Genomic DNA, 13,476 nt, shown 5'->3' on the forward strand with positions numbered 1-13,476 from the left:
TTTATTTGATTAAGTTTTTCTTTTCCAGATTTGTAAGGTGAACACTTTTACAATTTTTGTTTCAATTTTTTACTGACAGATTTTGTGGTGATATGGGTAAATTGATTGTGCTAATCAGTAAAATTTCTTATGGCTATATTCTAACAAATGATGAGAATGAACTCAGTTATGTTACCATCTAAAACTAGATATTCATATTATAGTTAACAGTGTTTCAGAAAACACCTCCATTGTATGTGCCAAGGCATAGAACTGATTGAAAAGAGAAAGCATACAGGAAAAGCTATTTACTTCAAAAGGCTTATCTCTATGACGTACTTTTAAAGTATGAACAAATGGGAACTTAATAGTAATATTACTGTTAGCCCTGTTTGAAATATAATGCAAATCTTGTGCTGGGGTCTTATTGTGTGTTTATACTTGTCATACCATTGCTGGAGTTTGATGATTTTCTTCTCTGCAGTATATGCCACAACCTTTGAATTTTTATTTTGGGGGTTAGCATTCCTAACTTGCCCACAGTGGCAGTATGAACCATGCTTTTAAACTTTTTTTTTTTCTAAAAACAACAGGGCATGTGCTAAAACTAGAAAGATTAATGGGGAAAGAAGATAAACAGTTAAGACATAAAATGAGTTTAGAGGTCAAGCTAGAAAAATAGGAAAGCTTATGGATTTAATTCATATTCATCCAAGCAAAGGAGCTTTGGCATGAAAGGAGCCAATGAAGAGGCTCAGCATTCTTATAACATCAACCATAGCTGCATCCCGCTGTTTTGGAGTTTGGGTTGATAGATGCTCATCGTCTTTGGCACTGCACCCTTACTTTTGGACTTTTCCTAATTAGGATGGCATATTCTTTATTTTTGCTGAGAAGTTCGGAAAATTTATCTTTGTCTAGTATGCCTGTCTCTCACATCAGAAGCTGTTGTTTGAGAAAAGATTTGTGCACTGTATATACGTTCCTTGCTGTCTATTTTGAATATAACATAAATATTTTCTACTTTGTACATTTTCAACAGCTGCTGTAGAAACAGGCTGTAACCAAGTCTGTATGGGGCATGGAAAGAAAGAGTGAGCCCCCTAAATTGGCCAGAATTTAGCAATATATAAACTATTCCTTGTCAGGGTTATTTGGATTCCAAAGAGGGTAGGGGGTCATAATATTTCTCTTCATTGGACTACTTAGACAGTCAGTTTTCAACAAATCTGATGCTGATGTTCAGTACTCATTTTAGCTGTGGGCCTCCTTTCTCATTTCTGCTGGGGGGAAGCATTCTCTGGAGGTTTTCTTTAGACGGCTTAACTTGCTTGATTTCACAATGACCTTTGAAAACAAAAGAAATTAAAACTAGACTGGATACTTAATTATTTTTGTCATCATTATTAGATCCTAAATAAATTAAACATGCCACAGATTTTATTTCAAGACGTAGGCCATGCTAAGAATAAGTCACTTTTGATTATGGAACAATTTGCTATTTATTTAGACTTAGCCAGTAATGTGAGATGGGAGGGAGAGAGCAAGAGTGGGGATGGGCACTTTAACAGGAAGAATCCCAGATAAGAAGTCAGGGAAGATGCTCAAAATATGTACCTAAGGATATTATTTTGGAAAATAAAATTTTATTCCCTATTTGCAGTTCTGCGATTGCAGTACTGTAAAGTCCCGAAGGGGTCAAAATGACCAAGTCATTAAAACAAGTAAAATGATTTTTTTATAGAGGATGCAGTATTATAAAGCCTGAATAGATATTCTTTCCTACTCGAAACATTTTTTTTTGCTTATGCAACTCACCTGACCAGTGTTATCCATGAATGAACATCCATCTTCTCCCATGATGAATATGGTGAATATGGCGAGCTGTTTTTACAGATTATTACAAACATTCCCACATATACACATTTGTGATCTATGTAGACATTAATACATTCTCATAAGGATAACATGAAAAAATTGGAATTACTAAGCAATTAGTAATACTAACTGTAGTGGTAATATTTAGGAATTACATAACATTTGAGTTTCCTTTTCATGGGTTAAAAATTGGAAGGAGTTTTCTACATCTGTTTTCCTTTAAAATACACAAAACTTTCAAATAGTTTTGAATTTTATATTATTGAAAGTTGTTAGCATCAGATCATGATTAAATTAAGGTGGTGTGGTCCAACCCTTAATAGACGGGTTCCATAAAAAAAAGAAAGAATATTGATGTTCATTAACATATCATTAGATAGTAAACTTTCTCTTCCTTCTGCTTCTCCTCCTCCTCGTCCTCTTCCTCCTCTTCCTCTAATTCCTCTTTTTGTCTCTCTCTCTCTGCACGCACGTGTGCACACATACACACATGCACACACGTGGTTGCATATATAAACAAGACACAGACACCTCCCAAACTTAGGCCTGACAGGTTTATTCAACGATAGAACAATAGAAATGGAATTAATTCCTTTTTCACTACCAATTGTTCTGACAGAAAGCAGAAAAGATTGTCCCTGTAGCAGGGATTCTGCAGATAATTTTTAAAGATACCTTATTAGAGATATTGAGAATGGGTAAGCATTTCACACAGTATTTTTTTTTTTTTTTTTTGCTGTCTATTCGGCTGTCTATAACCTAAAATTTATACATATGGCAACCATATGTCTCAGAAAAATCCAAAAGGCTTCTGATTTTTAATACTGTCTTTATTTCCTTAACCCGGAAGCACACTATTCCTCGTTAATCAATTTGTTAATCAATCCTCTGAACTTTTGGGTCAGAAAAATTGTACTTATATTAAATATGGGGCTTTGCTTTTTAGTACTTCATATTATTAATAAAAGATTTTTACAGCCTATATCGGAAGAGATAGTTTTTACTAATCTCTAGATTCTTCCCCACAATCCTGTGTCTGTCCCAGGAATGGGGTATGTGGCTACTCTGCTTAGCTTTCAGACACACAAGGAGCCGAGCATCTGGGGAAACTCAGGAGGTGAGCACTTTCACGCTGACTCAGAGACCAGCCGTATGACTCCAGTCTGGCGCTGTCACGCCTGGTTATGGAAAGGCAAGAACAATGCCTCCCTTGAGAAGGGGGAAAAAAGTCTAGTGCAGTCACAATTTTGATGTAAAATTTAAATCATCCCTCCACATCCTGTGGACTTAGAGCTGTCAGAAAGGCAAAACCCATGCTCAAATGGAAAAAGCTTTTTATTTCCTTAAAAAGTATACATTCTCTAACTATAAATAAAAAGTTCTAGAATCACAGATCTTAATGCTAGATTATTCTAAGTAATTTATAGATAAATGGAACAAAAGGACTTTGACATTTTTAACCTGTAGATGGCTGAAGGTTAAACATATTTTTCAGTTTGCGATTAATGACAAATGTATAACAATACGTGAATTAAATAATTTACAACAAAATGCTCCTATTGGACTTGTGTTGTTTTCTCCCAAACTTAGGCATTTGGTCATTTTATCTATAACTTAAAAGAAATTTCTCTTCGATACTTAAAAGTCTTAATCATTTCTATTATTTTTCTTCAAGTGACTTGATTGAAATGTAGTATCTTTGATGATTAGAGAGATTCTGTGATCAAATGTTTTATCTCAGATAAAGGTGTTTCTGTTTTTGAGATAAGGAAATAAAATTATTACAATTTTTAATGATCGAAGGTAAAGTTAGGCAGAATTTTTAGTAGAACGTGCTTATTACCATACTCTTGTAAATCATGAGAAAAGTATTGATAATTTTTTTCAAAACAATATAGAATTATGTTAAAACATTTACTACCTCTTTTTAATGAAAGCACATTTGTACATAGGAGTCACAAAAGTTCCTGTAAACTAGTTTTCCTTCAGTTTTGCTGTATTTATCACAATTAACTCTAATTAATCTTTTTCAAGTATTAAACATTATAAAATGATTTCAGTGGAGTTTAATTAAGTATTTTTTCTTCTGTTTTATTTATCAGGACTACTGTTGCTTTAGGCACATAGTAAGTATGGATTAATATCAAAATAACGTAATGAAACAGAAAGACATTTTAGCTGGCAGATATACTTGTTTAGATAAATTTTAACCCTCCAGCCCAACTATTATGTTACTCATAATAAAACAGTCTTCTTACTAGAACATTTTCTGGGTGTCTCCAGCCAATAAGACAAAGCCTAATTTTGGAGTAAAATTTTAGTGATTTACAGTTATTAGTGAAGCAGTAAGAAAACAAGGTAGCAAAGGAAGACCTGAATTGTGATTTCTGAATCATTGTAGGATGGAATTTGGCTGCCATAAACTGTTTTTAAATGTTTGTCTCCCTGTTTAGAAAAGGATAGAACAGTGGAAGTGGAATTAACAAAACAAAAATGGACATTTTCTAGTTAGTTTTCCTGCTCACTTTAGGTACATTATTTCAAAAACTGTAAAAATATTCTGTGTCCAACTAGTAGTAAAGAAGCACTTATTTCTTTCAGATAATGACAAGAATCAGATTCTATTTCTGAGCCTTTCCTTATTTATCTTCAACTTGCTTTTGTTTTTCTTTTTTCATTTTATACCATTTCCTGGGAGAACCTTGTACCTTTACATTGTTTTGCGCATCTAATCCTCCCCTCCATCTCTGACTTTGGTGGCATGGAAGAGGCTGGGAAAAGCTATTTGGTAAAAGTAGTGATGCTAGCAAAGAGAAGAGCAAAAAGGTGGTGAAGAAGTGAAAAGTGCTGCTCTTCTTATCAGAAAGAAGGAAAGGTGTAACGAAGTACTTGATCTCAATGCAGAGAACATCTCAGGAACTAAACATGTGGCAAGGTAAACATAGGGGGCAACCTTGATGAAGATCACTTCAAAAGTTGTTGGTGACCACATTTTTGATGAACATGTTTTTAAATACAGTTTGAACTTTTGTAATGTATAATAAAATATTTTGTATAAACTCAGATTATATTTAAATACAGAATATTAATTTATTCATAAGTAAATATAGCTCAAAAGTAGTTTTGATTTTAGATTTACATGTTATGGTAAATTTTGTTGATCTCTACTCTGGTGAAATACATAGTGAAGATTACAAGGAAGTTTATCTTTTTTATTATTCTGTGTTGTCTGTTTCTGTATTTCCTTGAAATCTATGTTTCTACTTCAATTTATATTTTATGCCAGGACTTGATGAACTTGTTCATGCCGCTAAATAACGGTATAATGAACCGGGTTTTTGTATGTGGGAAGAAATGGGTAGAGAAGTATGGAGATTGGCATGTTCTATATCAGAAACTGATGGCAAAGAGGATTTAGAGAAAAGAGGAGAAAAATGGTATAAAAGTTTGAAAGACTGCATGTTTACCGTAAATAAATCTTCTGTTTAAAGGCTTCTGAATACTATATATGACAGACTTGGTTATAAAAATTTACATGAAATGCTCACAGAGTAAACTCTCAACTTAGAAAAATAAAGATGTTCAAAACATGTAAGAGAGAAAAGGAAAGCATGAACTATAAGATGTAATAATAATTGAAATTCAGAGATAAGAGTAATGAAATTGATATTTTTTATTAAAGTGATATGCTAAGTTTGTGTAATTCTGTTTATGCATCAAATAAAAGTGTTTGTTGTTTCATTCGTTTGAATTAGAAACCTTTCTATTCAAGCTCAATGTATGTTTTGAATTGCCATATTGGATAAGTAACATTCTATTGTGAAACAATCTTTAATACACAGTAAAGTTTAATTCCTAATATTGATTAGCCTTTTCACAACAACCTTAATTACAACAGGAACCAGACAAGTAAATGTAAATGTCCTGAACAAATAGTCTTGCTACTCGAAAAACTTAAGGCACATAACTTCCAGGAAAGTATTATTCTCTTTGAATTGCCAATTTTTATTTTGCTTTGCATATTCATATTCAGTGTTCCCTTCAGAAGATGCAATCTATTAAATATTTTTAATTAAAAGAGTTTTTTTGAGACAGGGTCTCACTTTGTTGCCCAGGCTGTTGTGCAGAAGCACTATCATAGCTCACTGCAGCCTTGCTCTCCTGGGCTCAAGCAATCCTCCACCTCAGCCTCCTGAGTTGCTCGCACTACAGGCAGAGGCCATCATACCCGGCTAATTTTGAAATTTTTTTATAGAAATGGAGTCTCCCAGTTTTGCAGGCTGGTGTCGAATTCCAGGGCTCAAGGAATCTTCCTGCCTTGGTCTCCTAAAGTGCTAGAATAAAGGGGTGAGCAACCACACCAAGCCCTCTGTGTCTGACCCATTCTTCATTACCCTGTTGAATTATTGTATTTTCTGGGAAGCATTTTCTGATTAGTGAGATATAATCTATTATCTATCTATCTCCTGTAGCACTCGTATTTTTAAAAAGGCATGCACCTTACAATATTCTTTCTTGATTTATTAATTATGTTGCTGTCTAACGGGCACATAGTATCTTTCACTAAATGTTTTTCCACTAATGAATGAATAGGTGGATAAATGGATGAGTAGGTATATATTTCCTGTTTCCATCAGAACTCTAACTTCCTTAAAGGTAAAGCAGAAGGGTCGTCGTATCTTAGTTGCCGTGTTTTATTTATGACACAAAGGTAACTTGCTTGGCATAAAATAGGGACTCATTCAATTCGTTAATTTATTTATAAAAGAAATACATTGCCAAGTATGTGCTAGGAATTATACTGCCCTATTATTAATTGTATCTCATTTGGTGTAGAGGATTAGAATATTTGGGAAAACAAATGCCGAGCAATTTGCAAAGGACTTTATCATACACATAAAGTCACATCCTTTGCATTAATTTTGGTGACATAAAGTGAAATGGTCAAAAACAGAACTGTACTTGAAAAAAATTTACATGAAAGACACGCAACATGATACGGGAACTGAAGAAATTAAAAATGACATTCTTGTTTTCCAGATGCTTCTATTGTAGTTTCAGATACTGTATATACTAATAAAAAATGTTTAATTTTTTTATGCATGCAACTGAAAAAGTTGATGATATAGTTTGAGATTGGACAATGTTGCTTCTGCCATGGTGGTAAGAAGGGATGGCTTTGTAGAAGAACTGGAATTTGAGTTTCCTCTTTCTAGATATTTATTTTTGCAATTTTTTATATATAACTGCAAACTTTAAGATGAATAATATTATCATGCCGAAAGAACAACCAGTAGAAGGCACTGCATCCTAGGATTTTAATTTGTGTATTATCTAGTCAAAGGTTAAAATATTTAAAGAAAGAAACTTAAAAAAGAATCTACTATATAAGGAAAGCAATCCCTATTCTGAGTCTTTCATTTTATAATGTTCCAAATGCAGAATATCTTTAACTCTGTACATGTCATTTTCCAGAATAATTGTACCAAAGAACATTTCCTAAAAGTTCTTTTAAAGTTTTTAGCAGTAAGTAGGTGATAGCTCAGTAATAAGTCTATTAGTAGTTGACTATGTAGTGCTTAATGGTAAACTTACTTAACTCTTATAATCTTTTACTTACACATGTTAAATAAAGATAACATTTTTAACTAGAGCTATAATATGTTTCTCAAGTTTTTTGAAAACATTATTAGAGCTTACCAATTCCTTTATGCTGAAATTATTTTAAAAAGGATACTGTTATTGAACTCTATTTTCTTATTTCTGACAATACTGAGACATATTCGAAGCATACTTGTCCTATAAGATTAAATCTTAAAGCTATACCTAGGTAGGGCATAATCAGAGGGTTGCTGGTTTTAGTAGCTATTCATGTAACATGTATACTGGAAGACTATTATTTTCAGAAAGGATCTAAGTACTGGGCAAGTAGCTGTGAACAAAAATATAGTCTGCCTATGTGGATCTCATAGTGGGAGAGATTGACCATAAACAAATAAGTGTAAAATATATCAAGTGATTATAAAGGCTGCGAACAAAATGGCGTAAGGACTAAGAATGGAATGGAGTGCAGGTTTAGGACAAATGACCAAGGAAGGCCTTACTGAGGAAATAACGTTTGAGCAGAAAACTAAATGAAGAGAGGAAGAAGGCAAGCGTTATGTCTAGGGTAGGAGGATTCCAGACTGACTAAAATACCAACTATGAAAAAAAAGTGCTTAAATCAATGATATATTATTACTTTTTTTATTGCTGCTGTAACAAATCATCACAAATGTAGTGGCTTAAAAAATACAAATGTATTCTTTTACAGTTTTGGAGGTCAGAAGTCCTAAAATCAAGGTGTTGTCAGGTCCACATTTCTTCTAGAGGCTCTAGGAGAGGATCTGTTCCATTGCATTTTCTAGCTTGTAGAGGCTGCCTACATTCCTTGGTTCACGGCCTCATCTTCCATCTTCAAAGCCAGTAGCATAGTATCATCCAGTCTCTTCCTCTGACTCTGACTTTTCTTCTCCCTCTTATAAGGGTGTTTATGATTTCTTTGGACCCACCAACAATATTCAGAATAATCTCCCCATTTCAAATTTCAAAATACTTAATTTAATTACACATGCAAAAAGTCCCTTTTGACATGTAAGGTATTAAGACCTGGACATCTTGGTTTGGGGAGCATTATTCTCTTTCTTCTGTTGTTGTTTTTTGTTTGTTTGTTTTGAGACAGAGTCTTGCTCTGTCACCAGGCTGGAGAGCAGTGGCGCGATCTCAGCTCACTGCAACCTCCGCTTCCCAGGTTCAAGTGATTCCCCTGCCTCAGCCTCCCAAGTAGCTGGAACTACAGGTGTGCACCACCACACCCGGCTAATTTTTTGTATTTTAGTAGAGATGGGGTTTCACCATTTTGGCTGGGCTGACCTCGTGATCCACCCATCTCAGCCTCCCAGAGTGCTGGGATTACAGGCATGAGTCACTGCACTTGGCCTGGGGGCAGGCATTATTCTTACTACTACAAATTATTTGCAACATTGACAGCGTATTAAAATCACGGGGAGCTTTAAAAATTTCTGATACCCGGTCACCCTCCAGAACCAATAACATCAGAATTTCTAAGGGTAAAACCCAGGGATCAGTATTTTTTAAACCTCTCCAGGTAATTCCAATGTGCAGGCAAAGGTTTAGAACCACTGCTTTATCTTTCTGTTGCAGTCTTACACCTTCTACCCTACCACTAAGTTTGCCATCCATGTCTGAACACATTGGAGACAGCCTACTTGCAGAGTGATTATAAGGCATATGGACAGCCTTCAGCCAATAGCAAAAGACCCCAGTAGTTTTCCATTTACTGTCACATTTATCAAGAGTAGCTTAATTATGCAGAATGCTACAAGGGGAAGTAAAGGGAAGGAGACTCCTGTAAAAGCAAGTTGCTTTTTACAAGTGAGCATGTTTCTTATTTTGTTCATGTAACTCAGCAATTCCAGGAGTGTTACAGGCTACAGTTGGGATTTGATCCATATTCCTCAATCTCATCTTTTTTCCAGTAAGCTTGAACCCTAAATTTATATAATACTTTCTAAAAGTATCTCTGCATCTTTGCTTTTATTATTACTTCCTATATGAAATTCCCTGTCTATTTATCCTCAGGCTTTTGTTTATCCTTTTTCCTTGAAAGTCAACTGGTTCAACAATTCTGTGAGGCATTTAAGGATACTCTGGTCCTCAAGAAGCTCTCAGATACTTAGCTATAATGTCATTTGATCTTCGGACTGAACTGTCTTTCATTAGTATTTATTCTTTTATTTAAAATATTCTCAACCAGCTCATAAGCTTCTTTAACCAGAGGCCGAGAAATAGGTTTTTTATTCCCATTAAATAAGTGTCTTGCACATGGTAGATGATCATCAAATAGTTGTTGATGATTTGGAAGATTTTGCTTGTGCCTTAAAATTAGATGTCATTTCTTATAAGAAAGTTTTTTGACCACAAAGTGAGCTAAGACCAGTGTTACGTCATCATACTCCCCAAGGCAGTTTCACATTAGATTATATTTGTCTGTCTTATGTCAGTTTCTTTGAAGTCTGAGTTTTGTTCATTGGTAAGCCTAGCACCACAGAAGTGATAAAAATCATCTCTAAAGGATAAGAGCATACGCCAGCCTAGATGCTCACATTGTTACAAATTGCAACACAGATATGTAGTTAGTGTAAGTCATATAATGTAAGCTATATAAATATATGCACACTTGTGGTGCCTTTTTTTTTTTTTTTTCTTTTTTTTCAGACGGCGTTTTGCTTTTGTTGCCCAGGCTGGATGCAATGGTGTGATCTCGGCTCACTGCAACCTCTGCCTCCCAGGTTCAAGTGATTCTCCTGTCTCAGCCTCCTAAATAGCTGAGATTACAGGAATACACCACCATGCCCGGCTAATTTTGTATTTTTAGTAGAGATGGGGTTTCTCCATGTTGGTCAGGCTGATCTGGAACTCATGTGATCTGCCCGCCTCAGCCTCCCAAAGTGCTGGGATTATAGGCGTGAGCCACTGCAACCGGCCTGTGGTGCCTTCTTAATGAGACTTTTTTCTGCCCAAGATGAAACACTTTGATAGATGGACAAAAATTTAAGAATCTAATGTTATTGGTGATTTTGTTGTCAATATTTTTGAGAAGTACTATGGGTCATAGTAAACATGAATAATACAACCAACAGATTGATATATCTATATGTAATTTGTTATATAGTTTACTTTTCTGACTTAGTAGCCTATTATTGAAATATAACCATAGTTGCTTTTATTATAACGATTTAACACATCTTTAAGCAATCTTTTACCTGAATTAAAAATACTTTCAAGGCCAATGCATTGAGAACATTCTATAACACTCTGAAAATGGGATTGAAATAAGTATGAAATATGTGACATTCTAGGATCAGTTGCCTTCCGGCATCATGACGCTTTCACATTCAGTGTTATAAACCTTAACCTTTTTTGCTCTCTAGAATGCTATATATAGAGAATACAGACTCAGTTAAATAGAAAGTTAATTTAGGTTTTGAAATAACCAGAAGTTTTGATAAAACTATCAATGTCTTGTCTGTCTACCTTAACAACCTGTGTCTACTTTTGGACTTTCAGTTTTCATAATTGATGTTAATAATGATATTAATAAAGTAGAAATCAACAGAAAGGTCATGGTTCTGAAGGTCATAGAATTGTATTAACTTAGGAAAGGCTAGCTGATCTTGCTTTCTGCTTTCATGACTCAGAAACTGGCTATTGTCAATAGACTAGAGTTTTTAGACATTGAGAGACTGTACATGAGGCTGAGATAGACACCAGGATACCAATGTATTAATTCCAGTAAGAATGATAATGCCCACTCAGACCACAAATGCTAACGTTTGTATAACAAAGGGATAATCTCCTTATAGTCAAGCTACATGCAAAACTAAGAAATAATTAAAAGTTTCCTTATTAGTTTAATAAATCACTTCACAAAGACCTTAAACATTTTAAGCCTGTTCTGTCCACAAACTCTTTACATGAGAATCAGAAGTTTGCCTGTAGAACATCGAATCAGAACAGTGGGAATTAAATATCTCTAGTGTCATGGGTTATTATGTTTAGTAATATATCAATTTAGTGTGTGATATGGTATTGCCAATGAAACTAGAACTATTCTGGCTTTGTTAACTCCAGCTCCTCACATGCTTCTCCATACTTAGAGTATACTTGGAATAGGCCTTGTTCATGGGATTGGAAATAGTTAAAATTACTTGAAATGTGGTATCCAAATCTACTTCTCCTTTAGACAATGCTGACATGGTAGCTGCCCCTATTTCCTCCTCTTTGGCTGTTTCTTTGGCTGATCAACACCTGTACTATTAAGATTTTGTTTTGAACACTTGCTATTACATCTGATCGGTTTACTGTTAAGTATTGCTGGCCAGGGAGCATTTATCTAATGGGAAACTTAGTATTTTATGTTGATTTTATAGTGAAACCCTTTACTAGGCAATCTGTTTTCCTCATGTTTGAGTGTTTTTGTTTTTTGAGGGTGGGTGGGTTGCACTGTAGTTTTAGTCTGTTAAATAAACACGGGCTAGTACATATTGACTGTGTATTCTGTGTTAAATAATACACTAGTTATTTGTCACATGATACATAGTCCATTTTCAAAAAGCCTTATGAGGTAGATATTTTTCACCTTAAAGATGAGTAAGTTGAGATAGAGAAATTAAGTCTCAGCTAGTGACAGAATCAGTATTTTCATTCCGACTTGTCTGATTCTAAAGCCCTTATTTTTTTCTACTGTCCTAATATTTTTAATAGAATATCTCCTGTACTTGAATGCGTGTTTTCTTTTGAAACTTATAACACTAAAAATAACATTATTCATCAATGATTAGAGGCATTTGGGGGAACACACTTTAAATTTAGAAATCAGTGATCTATATGAAGGAAGTGTTGTGGTAGTTAGTAAATACTTCCCTGCCTCCCATCTCACTGGTCTAGAATAAGAATGAATGATTTTGTAAACACTCTTTGTTTGTTGAACAAAAAATAACAGCTTTTTCAAGGTCAGATTAAGTTGTAAATACTACAAGAAAGTTTTTTAAATTAAATATTTTAACTTGACATTATTTCTATGGGAATAATTTAATGAAAGGGAAAGGAATTTTCTATTTAAAATATTTGCCACGTATTTTTAACCTCTGATAATATTCTGAATCAGACTCACGTACAAAGAAAATGTTTAATTCTTGTTCAATTATCTAAGCTCATTTTCATGTAGACTTTAGCTCATCAAAACAAAGTATCCTTCTTTGGATTTTTTTATTTTATTTAAGTATCCTAAGGATAAATAAGTCAGAATTATTCACATCTAAATCATTCATAGAGTTGTGAAAATAGAATTGAAATATTTTAATATTCTCACCTTTTTTTTTTTTTTACTACCTTGCAACTTTGTTATTATAACTAAATGCCCAAATTGGGTAATTTGGGGAGATGAGGGAAAGAAAATTCTCAAATGTTTTAAGATTTACAGTGATTCTAAAATTTATTCAATCCTTAATAAGCTTTAAACAAATATTAAACTTTCTGTCAGTTGCTCTGAGGTTTGCTTATAACAAATATTTCTACATTTTACAATAATCTTACTTTCAATAAAATGCAAATTTGTTTTAATGGCAATCATTTATATATGGAGTCTATTTTTTGATGAAAGAAATTTTAGTTATTTCTCTTCTTTTAAACTGCCAACAGTATTTGCTATTCATAGATGTTCTGTCTTCAATAAGGTCTATCAGAGTGTAAAACTAGATGGGTATTTTTCTTCCCTCTAAAATGGAATGGTCTTTCATTATGCAGTGTTCTTAGGTGAATTCTCTTGTTTAAGAAGCCAGAATACAAGAGAGTGCTATATTAGTGTATTATTCTCACAACAAACAAGCACTGTTCTGTTGCTACCTGCTTGGCCATTGTTTCTGATTGTGTGTGCTTTGCAGTGGTATTTGGATGGTTTCCTGCTCTCTGCTAGCACAAAAAGGCATTTCTGTTACAATGGCCCCTAACCACACAATGACGGCATTAAGGATTTATGTGGAGGTTTCATTATTTTCT

The 13,476-nt window shown here is 34.0% G+C and overlaps 1 protein-coding gene across 8 annotated transcripts in view; it reads left to right on the forward strand.

Moving 5' to 3' along the window:
* The window catches only part of SOX5 (SRY-box transcription factor 5), a 1,030,759-nt gene that overhangs the window by 651,981 nt on the left and 365,302 nt on the right, over positions 1-13,476 (forward strand). The gene's annotated exons all lie outside the window — the stretch shown is intronic.

The sequence above is a fragment of the Pan paniscus genome, chromosome 10 (genome assembly GCF_029289425.2).
Source record: "Pan paniscus chromosome 10, NHGRI_mPanPan1-v2.0_pri, whole genome shotgun sequence".
In the NCBI taxonomy this organism is placed as follows: domain Eukaryota; kingdom Metazoa; phylum Chordata; class Mammalia; order Primates; family Hominidae; genus Pan; species Pan paniscus.